Genomic DNA, 24,542 nt, shown 5'->3' on the forward strand with positions numbered 1-24,542 from the left:
AAATAAATTAAATCCACATTTTTTAGGGAGGAAATAAGTATAAATGCTAAGTAATTCTTATAAAATGTGACAGACAAATAATATTTATAAGGTTCATGATGATTATTTTTCTAGTGTTGCATTAAATACTATATTTCTTCTGATACGGCATCAGGAATCTGCTGCCCTTTTTCATCCGTGGTCCTTGCACGCATTCAAACCTTCAAATTAATTAACCCGTATTTTTAATTTTTAAGCACTTTTTTATATTTAAAGTTGGTAAATACGCACGTTACAAAAAAATAATTTTATAAATTAATATAATTTAATTTAATTTATCAAATTATAAAATTATTTTTATTATAAAATAAATTTATTAAATCAGATAAAATCACGTCAATTTATAAAATTATTTTTATATAATTTTTTTATAAATATTAGGATACTCTTTAAACTTCTCAACAACCAACAACTTAGAAATAATTAGGAAAAAAGCACCAAATATAATATATATATATATATATATATATATATATATATATATATATATATATAAAAGAAGCTAGTTGCAACCTAATCAATGCCATCCCAAATATAATGATTCAGCTCTGCATGGTGATGATTCAGGCTATTGGTCGTATATATATTTGTTATAATGGTATGTATATGCCCACGAATCTTCTCAAGATGCTTTCTTTAGAAAACCCAAAATAAGAAAACAATAGTATTAAGAAAAAGAGTAATATTGATGCAAATATAATTATTTTTATAACCATGTTTTAAATTAATATAGAATTAAAGTACTCTCTATTTATATAGAGTTATGCTAAATATAATTTTAGGTTGTGTAAACTTTACGTACTCTATTTAAAAAATATAAAATATAAAAACATACACGAAACTTATATATCTTAAAACTGTAAATATTATTTCTCATTTATATAGAATAAAGAGAAAATGATCAAACTTGTTATTTTTACTCAATTGTCATTGTCAATAATCCTGAAAAAGAGAAGGTACATAATATTAAATATTTATATAAAACCCGCATTACAGTGTCAATATATTGTGTCTATTCACTAAAAAATAACAATTATTCATGTCCCTATCTTAGTTCTCATGAGTCGGTCTGGTTTGGTTATTTAGTTCAGATGAGATGAGATGAAATGTTTTGTTAAAAATTGAATAAAATTTTGTTATAATATAATTTTTGTTTTAAGGTTTAAAAAAATTAAATTATTTATTATATTTTATATCAAAATTTAAAAATATTATAATAATTATATGATATGTGATAATTTAGTTTTACGTAATCAAACCAACTATTAGACAATTAGATAAAGATAAATGTATTAGTATTTTTTTTCATTTTTAATAAATTTTTATTGGAATAATCAATTTAAAAATATATATATCAAAATAAACTAACTTGTACTGAAAATGACAAATCCAAACAAGAGTAAAATAATATTAGTATTGCAGAGATCTCTTTCAGTGGTACTCAATTACTTGTTACAGACATACATTGAATGCAAAAAGGTGCTTTCAAAATGGCAGGCATTGGCTCGGCTTGAATTCTCGCCAATGCAAAGCTATAAAGTCGGACTAAAATAAGCCATGGGCGGTGAGACTTTTTTATCCGTCTGATGTAAACACCCAGCCCCGTGAAAAAAGTAGACTACCTAATTGAGTAAACTCGAAGACATATTTTTTATTTTATTTTTAATAAATAATTCTATTATTATTTTTTCAAAGAACTCTTTATTATTAAATTATTTTGATATAATTTTCATTTTATTTTAAGGAGTTTGTATTTTCTGCGTGATAAAAAGTTATTCCTAAAAAATATATAAAATAATTTTTTTTATTAATAGAGATATGATAATTTAATGTATTAAATCAGATAAATTTCTTAGATATTTTATGATCAAAATAGTATGTACCATATTATATATCTAGGAAATTACTATAGAGAACGATGGATTGTACAGAAAAAAATGCAACCATGATGCTTTTCTGTTTTATTTTATTAAATATTTAAATGAAATGACAACAACAGAAATACACCATCGGTGTAACCTTTTGATCCGGATAAAATGATCTATATATCAAATGAGAACTACTACAGATACGTAAAGATTATATAAAATAAATTTATAAATTGATGTAATTTTATAGAATTTATTAGATATACTTTATAATAAAAATAATTTTATAATATGACATATCATATTAAATCACATCATTTTATAAGTTTAATTTTTTATACTTTTTATGTAGGTAAAGTATTTTTCATATCAAATACTCGTAACAAATGATTAGGTGTATTATCTTTTCACACAAATTGTCTCATAATCTTGTTCTAATGCATCAACAACAACCAAGTTGAAGATTTATTTAGCATTTGTTTTCCCAACATCAACAATAACAATATAAACTTTTTGTCCCAAGATGTCCGACTCCGACTGATGTATTTATTTTTCTAAAATTGTGTAATTTTTTTCATTTTCTTGGCTATTATCCTCATGAAGCCGAGAGACTTGAGATGTGTGTCTCTAGTTCAAGACCTTGGGAACTGAAATACTAGAAAGAAAGAAAGAAGGAAAGGGTGGGGGTGGTCCCTACTGGAAAGTCTTGTAGCTGTAAGGTATGGGGTATGTAGGGATCATTTTCTGATTCAAACCTTTTGCATATGCTCTTCTCTCTCGATTCTCACGACTTAATAATATTCATAAATTTTGTTTGCGTAACTTAGAGATAACTGTTATTTTAAGAACAAATCATATTTACAGTTTTAGTTTTAGAATGGATAAATTTGGCTATTCTTTTTAAATTATTATATTTGAAATATATATATATTTATTTATTTAATAATTGATCATGTATTTTTTTAAAAATAAAAAGTACACAAATCTCACGCAATCTAAAATTATATCTAGTATTATTCTATCTTAAATGAAGAGAATTAATTTCATTATTAAATAATAATAATAATAGAATCGGATATTTAACTCATAATTTAATCAATTTTTATTTCTATGAAAATTAATTAATCATATCACTTAGGCTCAGTTTGGATTGAGAGTTAATCTCAAACCTAGGCCTGCAACCCAACCAAACCGTGCTTGATTTGGGCCCGACCTGACCCGACCCGACATGCATGCTAATAGAGAAGAATCCGACCCGACTCTAGTCGGGTCAACCTGTTTGATATCGACCAATCTCCAGAATGTCTTTTGAAATCCCGTGGGTTTCTTCTCCAATTTCTCTCAAAGCCTCCAAATCGCAACTTCAATAAACCCTCTCTCAATCAATCTCCTCTTCCTCTTCTCTTCATATCTCCCTCAATCGCAAGGATGAGCTCCAAGCCTCTTCACCCGAGGCGACCCTGCACTCCCTCGGAATCACCTCAGGTGACCTTCTCTACTTCACCTTCGACCCCGCCGGCTTCTCCTCCTCTCCAATCCAAACCCAAGCCCAAGATTCCGTACAAAAATCTCAAGCCTATACATGGGTTTCTTCTCCAATTGCTGTAAATTCTCTCAAAGCCTCCAAATCGTTCTCTGCGCAGCCTACTCCGAACTACTAGGGTTTCGAAAGCGAGGGTGAGAAGGAACTTAGACATGGAATCACCATGAGGGCCAAGGTAAGATTTGATTGTAGGGCCAAGGAACTACTAGGGTTTCCAAATCGTTTTTTAATTTTCCTAATCTCGTACTGGGGTTTACTCTTTGGTTTCACAGTGGAAGAAGAAGCGCATGAGGAGGTTGAAGAGGAAGTACCGAAAGAGGAGGTAGAGATCCAAGTAGTTCTTTGCCAATAAATCGACGTTGTTTTTTTGTCTAATCGTTTTTTTATTAGAGAGTCATAGTGTTTTCCATTTCTACGTTTGGATTTAATATCTGAAAGGTTGGAGTTTTGTGCTGTTGAATGAGTTTTTCCCTTTCGCCCTCCGTCAGATCTGTCCGAGTCTATAGCCTCAGACCTCGCGAGCTTGGCTTACTGTCAACCCTATCGCGTAGCCGCAGTGCAGGCAAGGCACAAACTTCACTGGCAACAATGACTTAGTTGATCACAGAGAGAAAACGGGAGTGATGGCAGTATGGTTTGAGATTTGGGGATGGATGGCATAAGGTCTGTGATTGTCGGATCGAAACTGACAGTTAGCGGGTTTGACCCGCAAGTTCGTTTAACCCGCTTTTTATCTGTCGGGTCGGGTCGGGTCGGGTCGGGTCGTACGGACGGATCAGGTCAGAGCCTTTTCTGCACAGCCCTACTCAAACCATCTCGTCCTATCATTACAATTTTCATAAATTTTTACATAAAATACAATAAACAATTCAAGTTTTTCAAATTTCAAAATAATAATTATATTCTAATAACATTTTATTCAATTTTCAACTTTCATCTCAATTCACTATCCAAACCTAACCTTATTAATACTTTCAAACTAATTGCTAGGATTTGTGTGTCTATTTTTTCATGTCATTCATACTTTATGAGAATTTGAATATGTAAAATTCTTTTTTGATCCATGAAACCTTATCCAATTGACATTTTTTATAATTTTCATGCATAAACATCTCGCAAAATCTATCTATTGTACAACTTAGCTACATCTCATGATCAGAAAGTCTCGCACCTTACAACTCCGACTCCTAAAAAACAGAATATTTTACCATCTTAATTTTGAACTGTTATCGTTTTATCATCCGTTCATTTCATATCAAATCAATAAAAAATTATTTATTACTTATATATTAAGGAAAATACTACTCTTACCATTGGTTTCTACCTTTAGTTTTTACCTTTGTGATTTTATTATTATTACTTAATGATTAAGTAAGTATTTTTTAATGATATTATGATTTTTTTTAATTTTTTTAAAAATATTTAAATGTGTTAAAAAAAATACATGTAAAAAAATACAAAAAAAAAAAAAAAAATCTCAAAACCACTAGCGGGAGCCCCAGTGGGAGCTCCCGGCAGTGGGAGTAGCACCGCTCATATATTAATCATTTCATATCACGTTAAACCAAATGATTATGGTTAAAAGATAATGAATAATATGGTCCACAAAATTAGCTACGATGCAATAGCTCTTACAAATTATGAGAAATGATATTTGTAGTCTTATATACAGTGTGAAGCTTCACACACTTCTTTTGAAAAAAATAGACAAATCCATATGAAAAAATTATTTTTGTAATGACGGACTTCAATTTTTTTTCAAAATGAATATACAAGACTTGCACACCTTAAAACTATATTTAACAATATTACTCTACAACTATACAAATATGACCATTGGCCAAAAAACCCACAGGTTCTTTCTAATTTTTATAGCAAACCCTTGTTCATAGCATTTTCGATATTGTGGAATATTTGATGAATCACCTCTATCATATCACGTTAAGTCAATATATATGCACAACTTGCTTTACATACATTGTCTGATCAGAGGCTATATAGCTAGCTAAATACAGCTAAACCAGAATATCTTGGAGCAATATATATTCTCTCCCCTTTCTCTTTCATGTGTAGGGTATCCAAGGTCCAAAATCTAAAAGCTTAGGGACATCCATTATTGTCCATAATAGAAGGAAAGGAATGTTGGTGCAGTACCACTAATATGGTCCCCATTTATATACCACAATCTGGCTCTAGTCTGAGAATCTTGACTTAGCAGTACCTCTAATGCTATTGCACCACCCTTACCCTCTTTTAGATTTTCCACAAGATTGTCATTCCATTACACGCACTCCTCCAATCCCTCTCTTTCCCCCTTACCCAATGCCAGCAAACCCTTTAATTTGTCAGAGACCCGGCCAATACTCCATTAATAATCTCAAAGCAAAGGACCATAGATAGCTTGTGAATAATATTTTGAAAAACAAATCATGCCAATGTGTAAAAGATGATTAAAAAGTCAGTCCAATGTGTATTTTCTTTTAAGACACATTCATTTTGATGTTCATTTGTTAGTCAACATCGAGAATAATAAGGTCTGATCTCTGGACTGCTCTAAACTACGTACTCATGAGCAACCCATTTTGATCTCTTTGTGGGTATGCCAGAGAAAGCTGGGGGCTGAGAGAGAGAAAGAGAGAGACCCACAACTGATTGCAGACGCAAAGTTAAACCCATTATTCTTAGCAACTCAAAACCCTTAAAATCTTTTTAGCTAGCAAAGCTTATGATTCTGTCTCCTATAGCCAACACACGCTTCATCATAGCCGTTGAGGGCGAAGTCAACGGCATATCAAAAAGTTTTGCTTACAACTTTTCCAATCTCCTTTTATGCTAGAAGTGCAGATCAATTAAATCCATGGCTAAGGATTTAGCTTTGCTCATTGTCTATATATCCTTTTTTCATTAACTTTTTCATATTTTAAAGAAGCCTGCAACTAGCTTGAATGAATCTCGACTACTGTGGGAATAGTAGTAGTACTGACATTAATATGACTCAAGCTAGCATTAATAGTGAAAACATGACTCAAGTAAGAGGTCTGCCCTACATTATATATATATGATGATGATTGAATGAACAAGAAAGATTTGCTCAAACACATCTTAATTATGGTGTCATAGTGCTTATATATATATATATATATGCAACCAAATAAGCTTTATTTCGATCTCAAGCACAAAACATGCTTTGCCCTATGAAAAATAATGGGGTATCGGACAGAAACCATTAATGAGAGCTAGCTATAATGGCATCCTCTCTTTCTGCTAACAGTGGCACATGTGATTATATTTTTCGACTTTCCCAGTTTTGACTACCGGTAAAGGAATTTCAGAATATCTCTTTATGTACCTCGGGAATAATAATAATAATAATATTAGTATCACTACTAATAATAACTAGAAGAAGAAGAACAAAAACAGTATTTCGGAAAAAAATTAATTTAAAAAAGTCGTTTTCGTACTACTTTTAGTGGGAGCATAAAATAATAATTATAATAATTATAATTATTATTGGACATATGTATATATATGGCGAGTGAAGGCTAGATAGTGGGTGAAAGCGAGATCACGAGAGATTCACGTGATAGCGAGTGAGCAAAGTTAGGGGTGTCAAAATGTGACACGATTTGTTAATCCAACACGAACACGACATGATAAAAATATATTAAGGTTTAACCTTCACGAGTTCGGGTCAAAACGGATTGACCCGTTAAGACACGATTGTTTAACAGGTTGATAATGGGTCAATCCATTTTGACCCGTTATGACCCGTTAATAAAGTTAAAATTACAATTATACCCTTATACCTAAAAAATAAAATTTTTAAAATTTTAATTTTGATATTTTTATTATTTGAATTGTAATTTTGGACTCGTAGTTAGTTATATATTTTTTTATAGATATTATGATTTTAACATTTATATAAAATTATGCTAAACTTAACTAGGTCAAACGGATTAATTTTGGATATGTTCAACCCATTTACATAAATGGGTCAAAACGGGTTGACATGACACGACCCATTATGTTTATCATATCAAAATCTCAAATCCTAACACGATCAATTAACATAATGGGTCGGGTTAAGATTGACTTATATAGTATAATATACATGTCTTGACACGATACGAACATGACCCATTAACACGATTTGACACCTCTAAGCAAAGTAGAGGACGATGCCATACATGCGGCATAGGCCCAAAGTGAAGCCTAGGAAGATGTCCAAATTTACAACCATATCCCTATAAAGTCAGGATCTACAGAGATAAGTCCAAGCGAGATGCTCACACTGGAAGGACACTTTCAATGATGAGATAATCACATCGAAAATACGTTGTCAGTGATAAGATACTAGTATTGGAAGAATGCTGTCAACAGTAAAATCGAGCTCAGGAAGGAAACATTCTTAATTGGGCGTTGAGAATTGTGTCTCTGAATGGGTAATGCCATTGGCGAACACTTCAACCCCTATAAATACCCTATCCCGTATGTTCTAAAAGGATTCTAACTTTTTTATTACTAAGAGACGATATCCCCTCTCTAACTTAACCATACAAGGCATCTCTCACTAAATTTCTTGAGACTTTATTCTAGTTGCAGGTTGGTAGGGTACATGGAAGACATTGCTGAAAATTGCATAAAAAAAACAATAATAATTCTAAATAAACCATAAAAGAATGAGCTATGATCATTTCAGATTGCTTTATATGTGTTGTGGAAAATCAAGGACTTAATTCAGTCAAGACCTATATACAGTCCTAGATTGAGAATTAATATGGGAGAGGCTTTAATTAATTAAAGAATGACCAATGGATCGAGCTTATTATTGCTGTCTCGACTGACTTAGCCATCCAAGTCATATATAAAGTAGTTGACATGCAATTTCTTTGCTTCAATCAATGATCTATATATAGTGGAAACTTATTTCTCTTTATCATATAATCCAATGAAAGGGAAATGGGTTTCGGCTACTATAATTAATATGTCTTGGACTTCTCTTGGGAAAAAGCTTTCAAGGAATCTCATACCTTTATTGGGGAGCAAAAGCTGACAATGCAATTGAGCTGCCACATAAGCTTTACACTGCCCAATAAAAGTGTAGCATAAAATGCTAATCTCACGGACCTTTCCCATGTTACCAATATCACAGAACTAGAATATTTGATAAACAAATGTGAAACAAGACTAATAGAGTATTAGCACGTCCATAAAAGAATTACACAAAAATAATATTATAAATTATCATGACTTCATCTGATCTTTTAAATTTATTTTACAATAAAAATAATTTTATAATCTAACAAATCACATCAAATCACATTAGTTTTTAAGATTATTTTTTTATAATCTCTTTATGACTAAAGTATTTCTCAGATTAATAATACAACCTTAATTTCATAGCTAATATTAGAAGATTGGTAATTTAATTTGAAGGTCTAAATTCCCCACCAAAAAATAAACTCCTCCTCAAAGGAATCTCACTTTTATGGCACTTGTTGTTGGGTTGCATACTTTAGCAATGTGGGAGGTAGCTAGGGAGCAAGAGAACACAAAACAAAAGGTGGAAACTGGCCAGCATGCAATACTTGAGGAACCAAAATTGCAGCATATAACATGCATGATTTTCTATTTTGGTTGGAAATAAACAATATGATTAAATTAAACATCTTGATCATATGTTGTTATAGCTGCCCTCCAACAACCCGAAATGAATATAATGTGCCTGGTAATTAAATGACGTTAGTACTACCTACCTACCCTAAGTACTACTGTTGGATATATATATATATATATATATATATATATAAATCTTAAAAGACAATATAATTTTCTCCACAACGTTGAGAAAAAGCATCCTTTTTGGTGAACCTAATTCGTATTTGGTTGATGCATACATTTATATATGGCTTGTTATAAAGCATTCGAGGATGGAACATGACAACTTTTTTGATAAATTTTAAAATGGGCTCATTAATTGAGGAATTGAGTAATCATGCAAATAATTTCTATTGTTCGAGCGATATATATCTCGTATCAGATTAAGTTATAAAATAAATTAGGAGACGAGCCATGACTTGCAACATTCAAAACATAATAAACTTGTAACTCTATTAATATGTCAACAAAAAATAATTAATGTAATTCATTTATCACGTCAATAGTGTCATGCAAGTATATATCATGAGTAGACTAGTTTTACACACACAAATGAATTATATAAAAATAAACTTATAAAATCATGTGGTTTCACATGATTCGTTAGATCTATTTTATGATAAAAATAATTTTATAATCTAAAATACTATATCAAATCACGTCACGTCACTCTCTTTTTTAAAATTATTGAAAACCATATTTTCAAGTGATTTTTATAAATATATTTTCATTCTTTAAATTATTTTCTTGTTAAAAAAAAAAAAAAAAAGGCAGGAGTTAGGAATTAAAGAGCTGAAAACCACTAATGATCTAATCATGAAACTGCTGTATTCGAGAAGGTGGTCTCTTCTCATCTCGTTATCCTGGCCCACCCAGTACCAATACCCCATAACAAGTCCCACTAAAGCACGTGGGTCCCACCTCGGCAAACAAACAAACAAAACAAAAAAAACCTTACCCTACACTACACCTCCGACAATCATTTTCCCACTTCGGCAAGAACTTGTCCAGCAGAGAATGTCTACTCTCTTCACTACAACACCTGTCTACCTAATAGCAAAGATTCTCTGCGTTCACACTCTCCCAAAACTCCTATGCACCACCACTTTCCTCTCCTCAACCACGGTCAATCTAAATTCAAAGCTCTATTTTTTTTTTATTTTTTTTTAACTTTTTAACTTTTTACAATGCTACTTTCCGAGGATCGTAGATTCGAAACTACTCGTAAAAGAGTTTGGCATTTTTTTTAAGCAAATCCCAAACTGAAATGACACAAAGTAAGTGGATTGAGATTAGTGATGGAGGAACCTCTCCTCTCCCTCTCATCTTACCCTTTTGACGTGATGATCCATCTGTTTTGTAGCTTCACAATGCATCATCGAGGCAGGCATTTCAAACTGTTGCTTGGCATATATATTCACTTCAAAGAGTGGGGAAGATCAACTAAGAGAGTAATGTTTGCCTAAATGTTTGGAATCAATACACTTTCTATTATTCAATTATTTACATTTTGCGTTCTAAAATATCAAATTGCAAATTCCATTATCAAAAATATAAAAATTTACAATCTATATCTTCCATTGTGACATGACATATTCTGTGTTCATCTTAAAGTTGTAATTGAATTAGGGTGTGAATTAGTATCAATTTGGTAATTTAATCATACAAAAGTTTTAGATCCCGTTTCGATATTGAGATGAGATGAGTTGGTTTTATATGAAATCGAAAGTTGAATAAAATATTATTTTTTTAATATTATTTTTGTAATATTATTATTGTTTTAATATTTGAAAAAGTTGAATTGTTTATTATATTTTGTGTGAAATTTTGAAAAAATTATAATGATGAGCTTAGATGAGAGAAAACTGTTTCTGTATCCAAATGGGGTCTTAATAGTTTATAATGCAAAGTATAACATCTAGTTTAGATAATGAAACCATTTCAATTCATCTTATCTAATTATTATAACTTTCTCAAATTTTTAAATAAAATATAATAAACAATTCAATTTTCTTAAATCTCAAAACAGAAATAATATTAAAAAATAATATTCTAACAATATTTTAATAAACTTTTATCTCATCTCATCTCATTATCCAAACTAGTCCTAAATATTTGACCAATTGAGGATATAACACATTTCTACATATGTTTTACATGAAACTTGGAATATGCATTTAACGAAATAAAGATAGTCGGTTTGGATTGATAGGTGAGTTGAGATAATTTTACTACTATTCATAAATTTTAACTTATAAATTTTATTACTATTTACAAACTATATCAACTCACCTCTAAAAATTTATCCTAACACTGAAGCTATAAAATTACGAGAATTCATATTCAGCCAATTTTTGGTACGCAAATGCTTGATGAACAATGGACAGATATATGTGTTACAGTGATATTTTTATATTATTTAATTTTTTTTCTAAATTTTATACATATATGATTTATTAAAAATAAATAAATTGAAGAAATAAAAGAAAGCGGCTATACAATGGGTTAAGCCTAAAGTGTACATACATACAATGTAGGCGCATAGAACCCAGACCTTGGGTCATTTTGTGGGGCATCCATCGGCCACAAAAGCTTTTGGTTCGGGACCATTTTTCACTTTTTCTTGCTTTGGTGCGCGAACATCGAGATGCCGGTCTTACCACGTAAGGTCCGACACGTGGCTATTCGTCGACGTTGTGACGTGTCGGTCAGACGGCGGTTATTTTGAGGATTTTTCATGCTGGTCGTAAAGGAAGCAAAGAGCCGGACGGTTCAGAATCCTTTCGTTTTTGGTTGGTTGAGTGAGGGGCTCGACTGTGGTGGGGACCAGCCTCAGGACGATGTGGTTCCCATTAGGTCATGTGCTGCCACGTTGCATCACGTTTTTGGGTGGAAATGATGACTCTGTTGTCAGTGACCATGATGCCATCAGACGTCATCACTGGTCCTTGTCTATTTTTGTCCTCCTGTTGCTTGCCTTTCCAACCATTTTGTTGACATATTTAATAATTTTTTTAAAAATAAATTATATTATTTTAATTAAATAAGATTATTTATTTTAGAAGATATAAATAATGAAAAAAATTTAAAGGTTATTTATCTGGAGAAGCTGAAATTTGAATGATTTATTTTGAAATAATATTTTAGATATTAAAATATTTTATTATTAATTTTAGGTCTGGAGATTCTGTTTTCATCAATACATACATAACTTGTTGGGTATTGTGAGCCTTATAACGGCGCCAGTTCCCAACTTCAAGTATCCCAGCCCATACAGCCCAGAAAATTTGGGCTCGTCTCTAAGGATATGCCACAGACTTTGGTTGGCAAAACTTCGCAACTTATAAACACTTGCCAGCATGTTTTGGGGAGGAGCTTATGAGAATTTACGGATTAAATCCTTGATTTCCATGACGATTAGAGTTTGCCTTTTCCTTTTTGCTAGAACTTGAACTTTGATTCTAAGGCTTTGACATAATTAATTTAGAAGATAAATTTTAAAATTTTAATTTTATAAATCAAATTATGCTACGTGAATTGTGAGTGGTCTAAAGGCCCTAAAATAACATTTCACAGATATAGTCTTATTCACTCTATTCGTTTTCTATCCATATTGCCTAGAGCCTATCCAAGCAAAATAATAATAAGTGAAATAATTTGTCCGGCCTTAGAATGTGCAACCCTTGTGTACTTCATTTGAAAAAAGTAGGTAAATCTGAGACTTACGTGAAAAACTCACTTTTTATTATCTTTTTAATAATAGACCACATTTTTTTTTAAAAAAAAGTGTGCGAATCTTACCGATCTTGAAATTATATCTAGTATTTTTGTAACAACAATAATCACAATAATACAGCAAGTTGTGCATACCCCGCTACCTAGGGCAAACATGTGCGTGTCAAAGTCGCGCAAGTTGTAGGAAAAATAAAACAAGAAAATTGCCACTTTTTGAGACTTTTGAGCCTCTCATCTAGGGCTGCAAATGGTCCGGTTCGGTCTGGTCCGGTGATGGACCGAATGTTTTTGGTCCATCATTTTTTCGGACCGGACCGGACCGAACACCCAAAGGGACCGGCTTAGTTTTTTTTATTTTTTTAAATAATTAATAAAAAAAATTTATTTAAAATTCTAAATTAAATTAAGTGACTTATTAATGTAGATTATGTAACAAACTCAATAAAAAAATATTTTATATGGTCAATGATAATAAATTAGATGAAAATTATATTATTAATTTATATAATTACTATATAATTAACTAATTGATATTATATATCAGTTAATTCATAGAATATTAACAAGTGTTAATAACATATTTAAAATTTTATATTGTTAATAATGATATGTTAGATGAAGATATATATATATATAATATTGTTAATTTATAGAATATTAACAAGTATTAATAATATATTTAAAATTTTATATTGTTAATTGTACAATTATTATATATAAAATATATATAATTTTTTTTTTCATTCGGTCCGGCCCGGTCCAAAAAAACCTTGGACCATGGACCGGACCGAAAAGTTTCGGTCCTCTAAAATGTGGACCTGACTGGACCGATCTAAGTCTCGGTCCGGTCCGGTCTGGATCGAAACGGTCGGTTCGTTCGGTCCGACCAGACCGTTTATCACCCCTACTCTCATCCTTAAAGTTAGGGATAATTGATCTATTCGGTCCGACTTTGGATATATTTTAGATCCAAACCGGTATATTAATATAAAAATGAGTCTGATGGCATATTCTTGTCAAAACCTTTGTAAAATTATTTTGTAACAAGTGTGAAGTGTGTCAAAGTGAAGAAGGGGGGCCAACTAAAATCAGAGAGTTCGTTCGACATGGCTTGACATTTCGCTCGAGCGAACTTCAAGTCAGAGAGTTCGCTCGACATGGTTCGACACTTCGCTCGAGCTACATTCAAGTCAGAGAGTTCGTTTGACTCGGCTCGACACTTCTCTCGAGTGAACTTCAACTTAGAGAATTCGCTCGACTATGCTCGACACTTCGCTAGAGCCAATGTTCATAAACCTAATTTTTCCTTAGGTTTGAGCGCCTTTTTCTTAGTAAGTATAAAATGGAACTTTTTATTCTTCTCTTGGTGTGAAAAATTAGAGTAAAAATAGAGCTCATTTTCAATAGCATTTGAGAGAAACTTTTCCCACATTTAAAGTTGAATCTCTTGAAAAATTTACCTCCACCAAATCACACTCAACATAAAAACACTGTTGAGTCCATTAGAGTGGATGTGTTCATTGGCCGAAAGGTTTCCGAAACTGCTGTTGCTGCAGAGATCGAGAGGTTCTCGTCAGATGCTATAGAAAGGTCGGAGTTCCGGCAATACATGCGTGTAGAGATCGAGTGGGTCACTCATGGAGTTGTAAGCCAAGTTTTACCTACTATAAAGGTTTTGTGAGTGTTTCTAAATTGGTTGTAACAAACTCATATTCTATAGTGGATTTATGGTGGTGACCTACACCCGGAGTGGTTTTATATTTTGAAGAAGTTCTTCAAATGAGTTTCCACTTAGTGAACAAATCTCTGCTTTGATTATTTGTGTTATTTATATATTTGATTAATTGTATGGTTGTCAATATTTTTATTAGATCAGAGAAAAATTGAACTACACCTACTCACCCCCTTTTAGGTGTTGTGCTGGGTAGAACCACTACTTATTCATAGTATATATCAGTTTTGAAATTTGAAGAATCGATATCGCACCGATTACACCACTAAACTGGTATTTCTGGTTTTATCGATTTGGTCTGTTTTTCCAATATATTATATATATATATATAATATAGTATATATTATAATTATATTATAGACTATAGTGATATATTATAATATGTAGTGATATAGTATTAATATAACTATTAATACAATAGACTATAGTGATAATATATAGTTATTTATATATGATTTTAAAATTTAATATTATGATTAGTAATTTATCATATAATAGAAGATTATTTTATATATAACTATATATATTATATATAAAAATATTTTATACAATATAAGAATTAAAAAATATATATGAACTGGTCTGGTCTGGTGTTAGCAAAAAGAAAATCGGAACCAATTTGATTTTGACCGGTTTTGAGAAAAATGAAACCGGTACCGAATCAAACCAAACCCGATACTAGATCAAATCCACTGTTTCGATTCTGTCCAGTTTATTGGTTTTCTTTTCACCCCTACTTAAAGCGTCCGCATTCGGATGCCTATAACATCAGGTTCCTTAAATTTTTGTAAAAATCTTTAAGTTTTATGGCTCTCTAAATATGGGGAACTTATGTTCATTTCACTTTTTTTACAAATATTTTATTGTAGCTAATCAAACAAATTCTTCTCCTAATTATCTACACTTTCTTTTATGTTCATATTTATTATAGTTAAAAACTAAAAAACATGTCACCATTAAGATGATCTAATTTTATTGACCATTTGTGAAAATATGATTATTTTTAAATATTATTATTACACAAGCACTAATTTAAAAAAAAAAATTATCATTTAGAGAGATAAGTAGTTTTAAAAAAAATGTTACAAATAAAAAATAAAAAACATGGATACAACAAATAATTAAATAATTACGAAAATGTGAAAAAAAAAAAAGATTTTCCTCTCTTTTTCCGAAAGACAAAAAAAAAAAAGGAAAATGAGTAGTTAAAGATGTATGAATAAATGAATAGAAAAAATAATAATAAAATATTATTTTAATAGGATAAAGAAAAAATAGGTCGTGAGATGCAAGAGGATTTGGAAAAATGAGTAAATTTTAGAGAAATATGATTTTTGCTAAATTTTGAAGAAAAATTTGTTCGCGTATGTGAATGCTCTAAGTAAAATCAGAAATGGCTGTAAAAATTGCACATCCAATCAGACTTTTCATTTTCTTTATTCAATATCGTAGTGTTCCTTTGGGCAAAGGAATTTACGTTTGTCTACAAACTCAACTAAGTGAGCTGTATTACGTAACTAACTGATTAAAAAATTAATTAATTATAATTATATTTATGATGTTAATAATTACTAACTTAGTACTTTAGTAGAGTACTATATATCTACATATAATAACATATATTATCATATGATTTATTGTATGATATATTAGTTATTTGATAGTATATATTATTTTACATTTTATGATCAATGGTGATATATTAGAAAAAATTATATAATTAACTTACACAATTAGTATATAAATAATCTTATATATATATAAAATATTTAAAAATTTACATGCAAGTGATTCGATCGGTTTCGATCATGTTCGGTCCAAAAAACCACACCTCGAGACTGGATCGAAAACTAAATTTTGGAGACACCAAGGACTGAGATCGAGTATGGATGAATTCGGTCCGGTTTGGTCTTGACCAAACCATTTGATCCAATTGGTTTTTCCGGTCCGGCCGAAAAATCTTCAACCCTATTCCCAATAATAAGTAGAGGAATTATTTAGATTAAAATATATTCTCAATTCATCTCATCTAATCATTACAATTTTCTCAAAGTTTAAAGAAAAATATAATAAACAATTCAAGTTTTTCAAATCTTAAACAAAAATAATATTATAACAATATTTTATTCAACTTTTATCTCATCTAAACTCGACTCACTATCCAAACCTCTACTTACTAAAAGCTATCTTTACCAATCATTTGTCACCCATTTTAGGTTAATGTTCCAACGTTGTCCCCAAGTTTATTGCCCATATTTGTCAATTCATTTCTTGAATTTAGAACAATAATTTTAAGAATTGAATAAGTTTTTCATCTCATTTAATCTCATTTTTTTTTTTCCAATATCATACAAACACAAACATCATCTAATCATTCCTTAAAACTTTTGAGAAATGACAGAGCTATCGAAAAATTGTACACATATTTTGTACCGAATTATTATTTATTTATTTATCTATTTATTTTTTTATTTAATGGTTAAAGAAGTATTTTTTTAATGATTTTTTTTATTTTAAAAAATGTTTAAAAGGGTCTAAAAAATGGTTGAAGAAAATAGAAAGAAAAAAGAAAAAACAATCTACACTATTCGGTACTCATTTGGTATTGAATCTTCAGGGCAAGTAGCACCACTCACAATTTTTTTAAATTAATTATTACAACTTTTTCAAACTTTCAAATAAAATAAAAAATAATTTAATTTTTTTAAATCCAAAAAAATAAAAATATTCTAACAACATTTTAATTTTATAATATTTTTTATTCAACTTTTTCTCTTTTCTTTTTCAAAATCTAATAAATACTTAACTCAAACTATCTCACTATTATTTAAAAAATTCCATCTTATCTCATTAGTCATTCCCCAAGATTCCTTAGGCTTTAAAAAAATATATTTTTAACACTCATTGAGGTTTTTGATATATCCAAATATACATATAATAAATTTGTTATATGTCTATTTCTATTATTTTAGATGTTAAAATTATTTGCAGATAATCCGTCGTTTGCACCAGTTGGCACCTGGCACTGTAGGACTGTAAGAGAACCGGAACATAATCTTATTAGTCGGTCTCAAGGTGTGGTTTGTTTTAGACCAAACCAGATGGAGACCGATTCAATGTGTGTATATATATATAATATATTTTAATATTATATATATAATATATTATTTTATATAGTAATTTTATAAGTTAATTATATAATTTTAATTCAAAGAATTACTATTCATCATATATATATAATAAAATTATTTAATATTTATTAGCCATATATAAAATATTAAAGAGATCACTTAATTTCATTAATTATATATATATATACACAATGATCCGATCTGATAAAAATAATGAGTAATTCTACATACAATCGTAAAATTTATAAACATCGTATAATAATTTTGAAAAAAGAATAAGGTTTAATATTAAAAAATTAATTTATTTTATATAAATTAAATATTTAATTTAATTTTTTAAAATAATTATATAAAAATTATATAAAATCTTAAATAACTTTTCAAAAAAATGATATACCAAGATTTTCGATGTACGACTCTCCCGAACCGATTACACTCCTGCTTGTAGTGTTCGAACTCCGTAGTCTCATGTTAAACATGTAGCGCAAGGTAATATCTGTCATTTGGAACTCTCACAAACAAAGTTGAATTCGATGAGTCCCCAATATCTAACGGAGGCCTTCAACTGCGTACTCAGGCATTTCAGAAGCAGAGGCAAATTAGCTTCAAGTGGCCATTTTTTCTGGGGTTGAAGCCTAGCTTACAGGTTAGTAGCTTTTTCACAGATTACCCATTTGGAAAGCTTTCGTCTTCATCAACATCCACTTTATCGTTTTCATGCTCTTTACGCATTTTCTGGTTGGGCTTTTGATTTTTTCCCCAAGTATTTTTGAGGTCTTGGGATTCAACATAGGTCTTGGGATACAACATCTAATGGAGAATTTAATTTTTATTGAAGCCTCGGGGGGAAAAAGAATTTGGGAAAGAAATGTTGGGTTGTGCTCTTGTTTGCTCATTTGACAAAGAATCTGTTTCGAAAATTTACTTGTAAAGATTATTCAAAAATTAAAATTCACACGTAACTGGCAGAATTCAATCAGACCACGTGTTGTTAGCAATATTAGCTTAGTATGCAGGGTTCCACTTGGTTAACATGAGAGTGGTGCGGAAAGTTGAGATTTTTAAGTCGGTCGTGTTCAGCTTTGTGTGAGTTTCATCAGTAATAGGTTGGGGAAGGGGGTTATATAGGAAAAGTGACTTAGGGCCTGTTTGGGATCACAGCTGTTTTAGATATTCTCAAACTATTTCAGTGCTGTTCACATATATTCTGAGATGTTCATAGTCTCCAAACTTAATAATCCTGCACTATCATAGGAATGATGGACTTTCTCGCTAGACTGGCACTGACTTGCTTAATACGTGATAAATTTGATTTGCCAAGGTCCAGCTTTCCTTTGAAGTGTTACAATTGTGTATAATGAACCTAAAAAGGGTTGTATCTCAGCCTTTACGGACAGGGAAATGAATTAGATAAGAGGATTGTTAGTTTTTGAGGCATAACACCAGAGAATGCACCGAAAGAATTAGTGCTAGTTTTCTTTCCATACCTACCTTCGTTTGTTGAAAAATAATGACTTCTCTACCGGTTCTGACAATCAATTAAGATGTAGTTATCAGCAGAAAAGATCCACTCAAATTATTGTCCGAACTGACAAGAACTCAAGGGACCTTGATCTGTTATCAGCCAACTTGTGATAGCACTCACTTTAAGTGTTTCAACTTTCAAGACATAGTTGTAGCTGCAGGGTTCCTCTCTTTTTATGGCCATTTTAGTTTTTTTGTTTGCTTTTATGGAAACTGTATTAATTTGTATTTGCATTTGATCTCAAGTACAAGATCTTTTTGTAGTTAGAGATATGCACATTGGTGGCTATGTTTGGACTAATTTTTCCGTCTTTAAGTGTAGGAATTAGCCATTGCATGTTAATTCATCAAGTTATGACATTTCTAAAACTTTTGTTTGGATGGATGAGATTTATGTAAATTGATTTCTATGTTCTTTCCCTTTCTTTCTACAGTTGCACTTCAATTCGAGCTTCGTTCTTTTGATTGTATGAAGCATGAATTTGGTTGTATTCCCAGTCGGACATGGACAAATCCGTAGAAGCCAAGACTTGCAAACTTGGTGACCAGAGCACCAGTGACACTACTATACACTTGAAAAATAGAGAGATAGGAGCAAATTCTTTGCCAGTCAGCTCTTTGCATTGAGATTCACTGTTCAGAGTTTGATTATGATGATCATGTCAACCTTTTGAGGTTGCTGTATCTCCCTGTAGAGGCGATTCTGGAGACCTTGGGCTCAGTCAAATCTGCCATTGGTATTCTGCAAACAGCTGTTGCCTTACATTGTGAAGAGATCACACAGAGCTGCATTCAGTACTTGGAGGTCGTTCCTTGGGAGGGCAAGGAAGATGAACAAATTTTGAAAGCAGTTGCGAAATTGGGTCCAATAGCCATGCCTATATTAGCCAGGATCCAACCCATTGATTCAAGTGCCACAAAAAATGCTTTTGTTACTGCAGTTCGTTTTGCCATGTCCATTGGTGGACCATATCCTCTATTTGGAAATGGGCTAAAGACCTCTGCTCAAGAACAAGTTGAATACATGCTAGGGGAAGATGAAGAGACACCATTAGTTACAGCAGACCATGAAGTCAAATCAGTGGTAAGAATTGGTCTTTCCGAGATTTGTTCCTCATTTGAAAAAATGTTATCATCCCTGCTTTTGGAGTCTGAACTTGCTTGTGAAACAACAGAGGATAAAATTTTGCAGCCTTTATCCGATATTGAATGGATGTGTAACATACTTCCCAAGATGAATTTAATGAAGGACTTTGTGTCTAAGTGGGTTGAAATCTCTGATAATGTTTTGGGGATCACTGAAGATAAGAAACTCGATTGTGTCTTGTGGGGTTTGAAAGCAAAGTTGATAGAAATTACTGGTAAAGTCTTGGAAGCAGTAGGCTATGGCAATGTGATTCTTCCAGCACCAAACCGGGCACAATTGCTAAAGACATGGCTTCCTTATATAAGGAAGATGAAGCCTCTCCTGGATGCAAAGGGCAGCGAGGAGACGGGTTTTCATTACAAGATGAGTGAAGACCTCTGCCAGAACATCGAAGGGGCGATAGTCTCGTTAATACTGGTATTGCCATCGGATGATCAAGCTGATATTCTGGCAGACTGGATGAGAACCGAGCAACTTCGGTTTCCTGACTTGAGTGAGGCTTTTGAGGTCTGGTGTTACAGAACCAAATCTGCGAAGAGAAGATTAGGGCAGGGCTTAGTCAGTGTTAACAATGCCACTGTCAGCCTTTGAAATCTCGCTCCATGTTTTTGCAGTGTAATTATTTTATGGAAAGGGCAGGGCTTTAGACTTTGCTCATCCCATTCATGTATTTTGACAGGATTAGTCTCTATTTGATTTCTTTTTTGTTTCATTTCCATGTAGTTTGTAGGAAAAGGATTCAATGATTCTTAACATGTAGATTTTTTTCAAAATTTTAAATCTCGTTTGTAATTAAATGATTGGGATATTACTACGTCAGTATTTGTCACTTTTAAAATCATGTGTTAAATAAGCTAAATACTAAGATAATATTTTTGTGTTGGTTAAAAAAAAAAAATACTGATATGACTAAATCTGAAAATTTTCAAATTTTGTATCATCATGGTTTCCAAGTAAAAAGTAATATTAGATATAGTTTTAAGGTGTGTAAGTTCTGCGCACTTTTTTTTTAAAAAAAATCTTAGATTTATCTATTTTTTTCAAAAGAAATGTGCGATACTTATATTAAAATTGTAAATATAATTTATCTTTCAAGTATCAGACAAAGTGTTAACGTCGTGTTTCATATGCCTTTGGGTTAGGTTTCAGCAGCTCAAGTCTTCAGAATTGAGCCTGCGAAAATAGAGAAGAAGACAATTGGGAGATGGCGGCTTTGGGTCAAGGGAGTCTCTGATGTCAAAATTAGTATCGTCTTTTGGAAGTTTGTAAATAAGTAAGAATCTAGGAATCAAAGAGTTTCTAGTACCTGAGAGTTGTTATTTATATCATAAGTCTAGGGAGGGGGGATAGATTGTGTCTGCCCTCTTGGAGTCTATATCTTTTGTACTGTTCCTTTTGTCAAAGTTCTTTAATGCGGCGTGCCTTTACGACGATGTCATTAATGTGACGTGTAGCTTGGGTAGTGGTATCATTAATGCGGCGTGATTTCCTGATTTGCTTTATTTTCAATAGTCTATCGATGTCTCCAAGTTAAAGGATCAAATGTTCTTCGTCTTTTCCGTTCTGTCCTATACAAATCTTCATGATCAGAGTGTAACTGAGTGACATCAAGACTGTCCATTCCATCAGCCATCATTATTTACTTTTTTTTATAGGCGCATTATTTCATGGGTAAGTTTGAGTCCTGAGACCGTGTATTAATATTGAGTTGAAATCCAGTGTACTTGTGAAGTAAAAAAAATCCCTTACACAATTCCACCACGTTATTAAATCCAAGGCATGATGCCTGTGCAGGTGGGATGGAAAGTGCGGACACCAAGAACGTGTTGTTTTGGATTGGAACCTTAACTTTAGTTTTCATTGTATTGTATGTGCATGTTTGCCCACCAACCTGCTTATTAGGTTCAAGTAGATGTCATTGAAGTCTCGGTAGATTCCTCCCTTGTTGCAGCTATTTCCCACGTCTATTTGGAGTCGGCGTGGACAGAAAATAATGCACCTCATAATTATTTATAAGAATAATACTACTCTTATGGTTTTATTCTACCGTTTTATTTTACCGCTTTAATTTTTTTAATTTCTTTTAATTTTGTAATTAAGGAAATATTTCTTAATGATATTGTAATTTTTTTTAAATATTTAAAAGTGTTAAAAATACATGTACAAAAAAGTAAAAGAATTAAAAAAAAAAATCTATAACTAACGGTAGATCCCAACAGTAGCTTAGAGCTGTTGACTGTAGCATGGTCCTATTTATAATTTTTATGAGATAATAATATCTAAATATTTTTTAAGACAAGTTTGGTACCAACAACCTCTTCTTGAATTTCCATTCCAATGATTCCATTTTAGTCGGTGCGTCTCAGATTAGCTGATTGGTTGGTTTGAAAACAAAAAGCTTTCCTTACAAACAATACTTCTTTAAACTCTGCTATACGGTCTAGATTTTATCATTTTCATTCATAAATATTTATGCGTCAGTAGTTTCTTTTGTCATCAATTTAAATAAATAAGTAATTTAAAATATAACACGTCAATAGATATAGCTGAGAATGATACTTTAAAATAAACAACAACATTTTTCTTTTATTACATAATTGATATCTTCTCGCCTTTATATATCGATACAATGCGATCTCCATTAATTTTGATACCGGAAATTCGATTAAAAATAATAATTAAGCCTTAAAAAGTTTAGAATAATGTTATGGCCTGTGCAAATGCCACGTAATTCTTTTGGAAAAGAGTATGATCTATTATTAAAAAATTAATTTTTTTCATGTAAATCTCGTATTTACTCATTTTTTACAAAAGAATTGCGTGAGGTTTACGCACTCTACGACTGCAAATATAATCTCTCAAAAGTCTATAGTGGATTTCCATTCCATTCAAGGTAGTTTTAATTAATAGAATTTTTCTTCTTGAACACTTATATCTAGTTGTCTACATTGTATACTAGATTTGATTTTTTTATTTTTTTATTTTTTATTTTTGTTAAATTAAAGAAGTTTTTCTACTTATCATCTTTATATTATATACTTTTTAAGAAAAAAATAAAAATAGGCATATAATGTAAGGATGATAAAAATTTTCTTCCTCATAATGGAAATGTTAATTTCTTGTAATACATTAACATATATTATATGTTATGTAACCAATGGCATAATTAAGAGTCGTGCTACAACTACTGAGGCTATTAGGTACTTTTTTTTAATTTTTTTGATTCTTTTTTTTATACTCTTAAAATTTTTTTTAAAAAAATTATAAAATTATTAAAAAATACTTTCTAGTTAAAAAAATACCGGACCCATCTCAAGACAATTAGCATTTCCCTATAATTAAAACAAATAATGATTACGAGAGAGATTATACTTTTCACCTAAAAACTACTGCTCGTTTTTCATTTTTCTAAAGTACGAAAAAAAAATTATATTACACTCCAAATTATTAATATGCTCATTTTGCATTATCCGTTAAAACTTAATCTTTAAGATTGTGATTGTGACACACGACTTTTATTTATTTATTTATCTTAACAATTAAATCTTAACCAATAGTGTAAACGGAAAAATATAAGAAGTTGAATATGCAAATTAAAACTTTGTATAATTTGGGGTGAAAATTAAAATATATATATATATATATTAATTTTTCTTCACAAAAAAAGGAGGTGGGGTGGCCAGCATAACAACTCTTTTTGTACGTGACCATAGAAGCTCTTCCTTACTGCAGAATACCCGATTTGAGCTATAATTACTATCCTAAGAACGAATCTGTCACCACAGCACTCTCAAAGTATCCCACTAGTCTAAAATCCGTCTCTAGTCTAAATGGCCGACTTTATTATCCCTAGTAGTTTCAATTTATATTCTGACTCGAATTCTTGACTTTAAAATCATGAAATACCAACTCGTACCAATTAGACTACCACCTTGATGGTAAATTATTTAACATAAATGTGTTAATTATCCTGATGATTAAGATTTTAAATACCATATTTAATCGTCCTAAATTAGCTTGCCATGTTATCACCTGGAAAAATCAGGTTTTTTTTTAATAACAAAAAAAAAAAAGGGAAAATACCTGGACTTCGTGAGAATTCCAAGACTGCCCCTAGTCCTAATAGGGTAATAATAATAACCAGTAAGAATAAAAGCTGAAAAGT

At 31.1% G+C, this 24,542-nt stretch overlaps 1 pseudogene; it reads left to right on the plus strand.

The window, feature by feature from the left end:
- Window positions 1-18,117: 18,117 nt before the first annotated feature.
- On the plus strand, window positions 18,118-21,089 carry LOC121235946 (annotated as a pseudogene).
- The last annotated feature ends 3,453 nt before the right edge of the window (window positions 21,090-24,542 follow it).

The sequence above is a fragment of the Juglans microcarpa x Juglans regia genome, chromosome 6D, assembly GCF_004785595.1.
Source record: "Juglans microcarpa x Juglans regia isolate MS1-56 chromosome 6D, Jm3101_v1.0, whole genome shotgun sequence".
Taxonomy (NCBI): domain Eukaryota; kingdom Viridiplantae; phylum Streptophyta; class Magnoliopsida; order Fagales; family Juglandaceae; genus Juglans; species Juglans microcarpa x Juglans regia.